Source organism: Salvelinus sp. IW2-2015, linkage group LG30, assembly GCF_002910315.2.
Source record: "Salvelinus sp. IW2-2015 linkage group LG30, ASM291031v2, whole genome shotgun sequence".
Lineage (NCBI taxonomy): Eukaryota > Metazoa > Chordata > Actinopteri > Salmoniformes > Salmonidae > Salvelinus > Salvelinus sp. IW2-2015.
Window position 1 is genome coordinate 26,054,283 of NC_036869.1, and position 8,758 is coordinate 26,063,040.

Below are 8,758 nucleotides of genomic sequence, written 5' to 3' on the forward strand. Positions count from 1 at the left end.
CCTAGACAACAAAGTGAGAGAAGTTCCTTACTAATTAGGGACCTTAATTCAATCAATCAAGTACAAGGGTGGAGCGAAAACCCACAGACACTCGGCCCTCCGTGGAATGAGTTTGACACGTTTTGGAACAGAAGCAAATGACCGGAAGGCAAGTTCGAATCAATTCTCAATCTTTGTTGTATTATGAAATGCAAATGTGATGCATTGATGTTAATCACCTCTTTTCATCCCAAAAACAAGGTAAATAAACAAAATAAATCATCTAAAGCCTATTGAGTATGAAATAAAAACACACAAAAGCAACAAAACAAGATATGATGCAAAATGACTCTCTCGTGAAAGAGAAAAAGAATCAGAGAGGTATGGTTTTAAAGCTGATCTTGTAAAAACAAATAGAAGGTTAAAACCTTGGATGGGCGAGCAACGGGTAGCTGTAGATAGATCAATTCTCCAGTTGGTGCTGCCCAGCCTATTATTATTTTCTCATTTGCTGCCCCGCCTACTGTTATTTTCTCATTGTGGATTTGTGGATATAACGTTGAAAACCTGATGTTTTAAAAGGTACAAATTCAACATATTTTATACAGATTTGTCTATGTTTAAATTTGGTTACCATAATAATGATATAATCCTGTGGTTTAAATTTWGCCCTCAAAACAACAGTTTGACTTTTTTCAAATGCAATCTATTTCCCACGTCACAATACGTTGACAAATTACGTTGAAACAATGTTGAGTCAACCAGTTTGTGTCCAGCTGAAAGGCACTCTGAGAAATCATATTGGAATATATATATATATATATATAAGCGTGGCTTAGTTTCAGTTAGTTATTTTTGTCCACCCGTGAGTGGAAGTGTTGTATCAGTTGAAGTGGTCTATGGTAGAGGTACATTTTTAAACTTTCGAGAAGCAAAAGGCTTTGTCACTGTGGTGGTTCCTATAAAGGCAAAATGTATCTTTCTAAAAGCATGATTTGTACCTGTGGACTATATGTAAGAAAGGTACTATCTGAGGTACACACTGGGGTACAATTATGTACCTATAACTAAAAGGTACAAAGGATGTATCTTACAGTGCACCACCCCAGTGACAAGCATTTGTACCCCTTTAGGAACAAATGTAAAAGAGTGTAGTCCCTAAAGTCCAACAAGTATGAATGATAGGCTAACTGGCTAAATATGGCAAAAGGCCTACATGTCAARCCCAAAGAAGTGGATATATGACTCRATGGATTTGATTTTATTAGGATCTCTTTGGGTCCTCATTTGGACTAATCCTCCAAGAGGCCTTAAACATTCAAATACAATCACATTTTCACATATAAACACACTGTTACAAATGGAGGAAAGGTTAACAAAGCAAACATTTGCAATGTAATCCAAGATTTTGAAGAAAGACCGTACAGTACTCATTTGATTACTGGTACTAATCTGTGACGTACGCAGTTTCCTTTTCCAGTATCTACACCCTGCTCGCATCATTTCACATTCATGAGTGGCACGCCCCGGGACTCACTCCCCCTACCATCTGTTGGATAAAAGCAGGTTGAAGATGAGGACAGTACAGCTTGGACAAACTTGAAGGAAAGCAGAAGACTTCTATCTCCCACGCAGAACTTCACAGAAGAAGAGAACTGAGTTTTTTTTCTAACAACAACAAACAAAACATGATTTCGGCTGGATTTTTTGCACATTCTTGGTTACTTGCACTACTGACTCTTCATTGTGCAAAACTTGGAGGTATTGTATAATGTTTCTATACATTTAACATTTTGAAAGGGATTACACTCAAATCTATTATTTGTCTGCTATGAAACAGATTGTCTGAATGTATCATGTTKTTTCAAGCTCCCTCATTTTCTTCACACTTTTGCTCTGTCTCTTCTATTCACAGGTACCCAGAATTTTGGCTCTCTGCAGGAGCCTGAYGTCCCTTTCCCTCCTGCATGCCCAACCCTACAGAATCTTGCTGCCATATGTCAGTATGGACAGAGTCGCCCCCGGTATCCACCTAGCTTCTTTCCTCGCTCTGGTGTCAGTTTTTTCCGGCGCTGTGGAAAAGCCATCAATCGTTTGGAGTCTTGGTACGGCACGTGCTGCAGTGGAGAAGTCGCCCAGCAAAATGYCCAGATCCTGTGCTGCGCTCAGCAAGCTGTGAGTCGTGTGTGTGTATTTATTTTATATGAATATATTGCATATTGGAATTATTTATTTAAAGATATTCTATACTTTTCTCTATGTTTCTGTCCTTGCAGTGGCAGAATGCACTCTCCATGTTCTGTGTTGAAGAGTTTGCCGTAATGACCAGRGCATACCCGTGCTGCAGGAAGAGTGGAGAGGCCAGGTGGAGCTGCTTTAACGATGAACTCCCAAACCCCTTTTACGAGCCCACTGCAGGCTACATGGCCCCCGAGATGCCTCATGAACCAGGGTTCACCTGGAAGCCAAACACATGTTAGAGGCCACATGACTACAATATTTTGTATCACCTGAGCTTTTGTCTAAAAACACTTCATGTTTAATCTAATGATTGATTACCATTTCTGGACCGATTTTATTTGGATGGTATATTAAAGGGTTGGGGTTAGAGATAGTAAGTGTGTTGATAATTAGTTGAACTGTACACCTAGGGAGACTATGCTATCCAAATGAGTTACCTTTTCTGTGTAATTTTTCATGTTTGCACTGCTTCTTTTCTTGCCACTGAAAAATAAAAATATTATGCAAAATTTTTTGCAACCCTCTTTATTATTGTCATGATAATTAATTGCACATATCTACTACTACCGCCAAGTGTCGCTGTTGTTCCAACAAACTGACTGAATTTGATGTATTTTTGGTATAGTTACCTGCGGGCCGGATTGTATGGGTACAAATTCCTGATAGTTCTTAAGTTCTTAAGGAATTTATAGTTTACTTTCAGACATGTTATGTAGCACTATATTGGGATMACTTCAATATGGTGTTCTTCCACGCGGCAGGATACATTCCGAGTAAGAAYTTCAGATTAGTCCAGTGTACCGGGTAGTGCTGCAGCTGACCAACCACCTTAAATATCTGCAGCTGCACTACTTTCACCTTTTCCTTTTTTCGACTCCTTCCAGGGAGGATTCGCTTGGTAAGAGCGCTATGTTAGAGTGTATAAGCGCAGAAGTATACCCGCAGCTATTYAATAGCTTGGAGCAKCTAGCTAGCCTCTCCAWCAGGGTCCTTTGCTGTCCCYCCACTCGGTTTTGCTTGTGCCATCTCTTTTGGGTTTCGTCCTTGTGACAGTGTACCAACGTGTGCGATACTCGGTTTGGTCTACCACTATTGCGGCACTGAGGGTTTGTSTTAGTTGTGTGTGACATGTCTGTAGACCGGAACCCTCCCGGTTATAGYCTTTGGGTTCAGGGACCGCASCTACCCCGCAAGATCGGGAGGCTGTGCAACTTTCACTGGCAGGCTAGCAGTTCTTCCCTAACATGCTGACCACACCGTTCGCATTTCGTGCGCGAGCGTTGCAACAACAAAAAAAGTACACATGTTATTCAATCATTGCACCCACAATACTCTCTGTGTGGCCAGCCGCTAAAATAGGAGACGAGGGCTGTTGGTGGAGGGTCGAAAAAGACGAGGGCTGTAGCTTTCAAATGACTTGTCACTTTCTATTTTCTGACAGAAATTTGGGGAGAACCCACCACCAACTCGCCAGACCCTGTACAGCATGGCTATCAAACTCATTCCACGGAGGGCAGTGTCTGCAGGTTTTTCTTTTTTTCTTTCAATTAAGTCCTAGGTAACCAGGTGAGGGGAGTTCCTTACTAATTAGTGACCTTAATTCATCAATCAAGTACAAGGGTGGAGAGAACCCCGCAGACACAACCCCGCAGACACAACCCCGCAGAACCCCGCAGAGTTTGATACATACTGTACAGGGTCCAAAACAACCACTCAGAGTTTAACAGGATAACTTCTATAGGAAAACAGCCATAATGTTGTTAACCAATATCATTGTCTTCATCCATTCACATTTGATTCTTTTCAAAGCTATAGCTCACAATATTTGACATACAGCAGGTTTTTAAAAGGACCAGACTTGTGTTTTCATTTTGGCCATGGGAAAAAATATTGCGATACTGGTATCGTCACAGCCTTTGTACATTTGTGGGATGAAAATGTTGCTGAGATGTGTCATATGTTTGTAATGATTATGTTAACATTGTTCTATCATGTATCATTTTGCATCTCAACATTGTAGCGAGGAACTGACTTCAACTTGGTCAGCAACTGTTATATATGCTATATCAAGCTACTGCATTTTTATCAACTTCACTGAGATACTCCATCTACACTTGACTGTTTATCCAGGGGCCATATGTATCAAGCGTCTCAGAGTAGGAGTGCAGATCTAGAATCAGGTCCCCCCCCCTGTCCATGTCATCTTATTTCTTGTCATCTAAAAGGCTAAACTAATCCTAAATTGGTACTCGCCGTTTATCCCTTTGTCCCGTGTAGTTGCTGCAGAGCTTTTTGAGGTCATGCACTACAGCAAACTTTTGGGGATCCACAACCTGGAGCAGGTGGTCCGGGAGCAGGCTGGAGAGGAGGCAGTGGGGGCGGCCGACCAGAGGCCCCCACCATCACARGGCCAGAAGTCCCTCTACTGCACCGCCATAGAGGCCATCCGAGGAGAAGCGCACGGCAAGGAAGCACTGGACACTGAGAACAAGTTTGTATTATGCATTTTCTTTTGTTGTAGGAGTTTAACCCTTGGCCTATAATGGTCAATCTCAATMCACTGATATTGCCCTTCCACATCGGTCTTCTCACGAAAACGTCTGTAGCGTCCAAAAGGTTTGGGCTACACACTATGACCCCTCTGAGACTATGCTGAGACTATGACGAACACAATGGTGTTCTCCGTTTTGAATGGAAGTATTGATGGAAGTGTGCACTCCCTGTCATGTATTTAAAAGGAATATGGTGGAAACTCCTKCCRGCCATGCTTGCGCCAATACAATGCTTTTAAATGCATAATGGGGTGTGAACGAGTGCACACTTCTTGAGAAGGGTACAGAATTGGAGCGCAGGGAGGCCAACACCGCAGGCTCCGGACCCTCTCCGTTCCCCCAACCCTGCAGTGGCAGCTGCCTAGGAGTCCCACAATCCCAAAGCACACAGACCGAGACTGAGKGAGACAGCGGTGATCGATGTTAGGTGGGAGGGTTTAGGAAAGGGAGGGGAGTTTTGGGAAGAGATGTGGATGATGAGAAATGGTGTCTGGTTTGTTATTAAGCATATTGTGGTCATTGGAAGTTGCAGTTGAGAGCACATACCAGTGGTTGACGCCTTGTACAAAACAAATTATTCATGTTACCCCTACACTCAGGCGTGCAGTCAGAACGCTCTGACCTACTCCCCAAGACCCCCACACACAATGATGTCACCAGTAACTCTGGTGAAACAACCCTCCAACTCATCGTTGGGAAACTCGGGGCTCACTACCACGGCTCCTCCCATCAGGTTTGTGTCTGTGAACGAGTGTCTTTCGCCAAGCTGTCCTGTTATATAATTGTTATATATAATTATAACTGTTATAATTTCCCATTGTCTCGTCACTACATCACATCTGTGTCATGTTAAAACRGTTGTATAATGCTTTAATTAATAATGCTTTCATTCATTCGTCCTCTCACAGGTCAGTGGGAAAGGAGGAGCACAAGGCAGCCAGCACAGAGCAGGACGCTAGCACCCCYAAGAGGTGAGGAACGGAAATGCATTCTAAGCTCTTAGTTTCACACAGACACAACTTCTCTCTTGTCCTCAGGTGTTGAAGCACTGACATCAGTGTCATCAGTTGACGAGTGTTTCTGTGGAGATAACGGCATAGTTCCTCAGACATACTTGCATAACAGCTGCATTCGATACCTCAACACTGCAACCTATTAGTACCTAACAATAAAAGTATTTAACACCTTAACCCAGCGGTGTCAAACTAATTCCATGGAGGGCCTAGTGTCTGCTGGATTTTGTTTTTTCCTTTCAAGTAAGCCCTAGACAACCAGATAGGTCTGGGCGGTATACCGTATTTTACTATATATACACACACACACACACACACACACACACACAGGTATTGATGCACGGACCGGTTTGTGTTTTTACTTTACCTTCTATAACGGTATTTCAATGTTTGGTTTGTTAAATGTGATACGCAACTCAGTTCTTATAGTTTACTCAGTTTGCTACTTGAGTAGTCTTTCTCCCCCTCCTCCTTCTGCATGCCGCTGACCACACCAAGCCTGCCCCATCACTCAAGGAGAGCGCAGATGTTGGACCACGGAGTCACAAGCACTTTATTGCGCTTCACTCTGCATAGTCAGATAGATGCAGAAACATGCTGCTTTCTACAAGTGTTCTATAACTACACTATTAATGTGTCCTACTCTCTGCAAACTACTGTCTGATAGTTTGTCTTTTCTTAGAAAGTTCTAGCTAAAATGAATTGTTAGCCACCAATGAATTGTTAGCCACTACCTAAATCACTAGTTAGGTAGCTTTCTAAAAATGTACTAAGAGTCAGAGCAAAMAAAGCTAGCCAATACAGTGCCAGTGCTGGTGTAGGCCTAGATAAGCATGTTTGTGCAACGGTATCTTCTAAATCGGAGAGGAATAGGCGAAGCATGAATATGCTAGCTTGCTACATGAGGTAAGAAAACATGTAATGTAACATCTAATTAGGGTCCCCTGGAAACACTGTCCAACACTGTCAATTCCTCCCTGGCATATTCATTTGTTGTCATGTCAAACAATATATTCAAGATGCTGCCCACGGTAGTGYTGGAATCATGGAAATATAATGATTACTCTAATTCTGTAGTTGGGATATAGTAATATTCCATCTACAGAATTAGATTCATTATTCTATTTCCATTACGCCAACAGTTCACCAAATAAGTAGGCCTAGATTTTTTGCCCATATCATGCAGCTCTGCATKGCACAATTTGGAAATGTAAAAGGGTAGGAAATTGAAAAATTGCTTAAAATGCAGATTTGTTGTTGTTTGAAGTTGGATTGAACAGTATAAAACAATCAGAATGGAGAAAGACCCACCCTAAAGGTCATGAACTACTCAAACATATTCAGAACTTAAAGATGGCGCGGAAGAACAYGGCTGATGTTTTACATTTACAACCAATTGTGCAATTTTGTTTTTGCATTTTGTTTAACTTATTTTTTAAACTTATTTTGTGTACATAATGTTGCTGCTACCATTTCTTATGACCGAAAATAACTTCTGGACATCAGAAAAGCGATTAAACACCGTGGACTGAAATAAACTTTTTTCTTTAACGAGTCCTACGAGAAGGATATCCTGCTTTCACTGGAACAGGCTCAGATCCACGCCTTTTGGGTGAAGAAAAGACGCCGGAAAAGAAGATGCAGATCGGGGATCCTTCTGATAATCCGGCGGCCAGCGAGCAGACTCCCAATGCCTTCCATTCTCCTTGCTAATGTRCAATCGTTGGAAAATAAAAATKAATGACCAACTAAACTCAGCAAAAAAAGAAATGTCCACTCACTGTCAACTGCGTTTATTTTCAGCAAGCTTAACATGTGTAAATATTTGTATGAACATAAGATTCAACTGAGACAAACTGAACAAGTTCCACCGGCATGTGACTAACAGAAATTGAATAATGTGTCCCTGAACAAAAGGGGGGGTCAAAATCAAAAGTAACATTCAGTATCTGGTGTGGCCACCAGCTGCATTAAGTACTGCAGTGCATCTCCTCTTCATGGACTGCACCAGATTTGCCAGTTCTTGCTGTGAGATGTTACCCCACTCTTCCACCAAGGCACTTGCGAGTTCCCGGACATTTCTGGGGGGAATGGCCCTAGCCCTCACCCTCCGATCCAACAGGTTCCAGACGTGCTCAATGGAATTGAGATCTGGGCTCTTCGCTGGCCATGGCAGAACACTGACATTCCTGTCTTACAGGAAATCACGCACAGAACGGCTGGTGGATTGTCATGCTGGAGGGTCATGTCAGGATGAGCCGGCAGGAAGGGTACCACATGAGGGAGGAGGATGTCTTCCCTGTAACACACAGCGTTGAGATTTCCTGCAATGACAACCAGCTCAGTCTGATGATGCTGTGACACACCGCCCCAGACCATGACGGACCGTCCACCTCCAAATTGATCCCGCTCCAGGGTACAGGCCTCGGTGTAACGCTCATTCCTTCGACGATAAACGCGAATCCGACCATCACCCCTGGTGAGACAAAACCGCGACACGTCAGTGAAGAGCACTTTTTGCCACTGTAACAACTAAGATGTAGCCAAGGCCTTTTCACAATACAATGAATGCATTTTCAATAGGGAGTGTGCATGCATTGAGTTATTGAACTTGTTTTGGCTGATTTAATGACGCTACAGATGAAAAAACAATCTGTTTACCTTCCATTTGGACTATTTATTGTACTGATCGAAGGTCACGTATGTAACAATGGTTATGTGAGCTATTTGGATCACTCCAGTATATTGTACCACTCCGCGGCGGAGGGATACATCCGAGGTGAGGATTTCAAATCAAATCAAAGTTTATTTGTCACATGCGCTGAATCAACAGTGTGTAGACCTTACAGTGAAATGCTTACTTACAGGCTCTAACAATAGTGTAAAAAAGGTATTAGTGAACAATAGGTAGGTAAAGAAATAAAACTGTAAAAAGACAGGCTATATACAGTAGCAAGGCTACATACAGACACC

The 8,758-nt window shown here is 42.4% G+C and overlaps 1 long non-coding RNA gene across 1 annotated transcript; it reads left to right on the plus strand.

The window, feature by feature from the left end:
• Nucleotides 1–3,057: 3,057 nt before the first annotated feature.
• On the plus strand, nt 3,058–5,931 carry LOC111954941 (uncharacterized). Its single transcript, XR_002876049.2, has 4 exons — nt 3,058–3,118; nt 4,498–4,711; nt 5,372–5,505; nt 5,681–5,931. It is a non-coding gene; the product is annotated as an uncharacterized lncRNA (long non-coding RNA).
• Nucleotides 5,932–8,758: the final 2,827 nt, after the last annotated feature.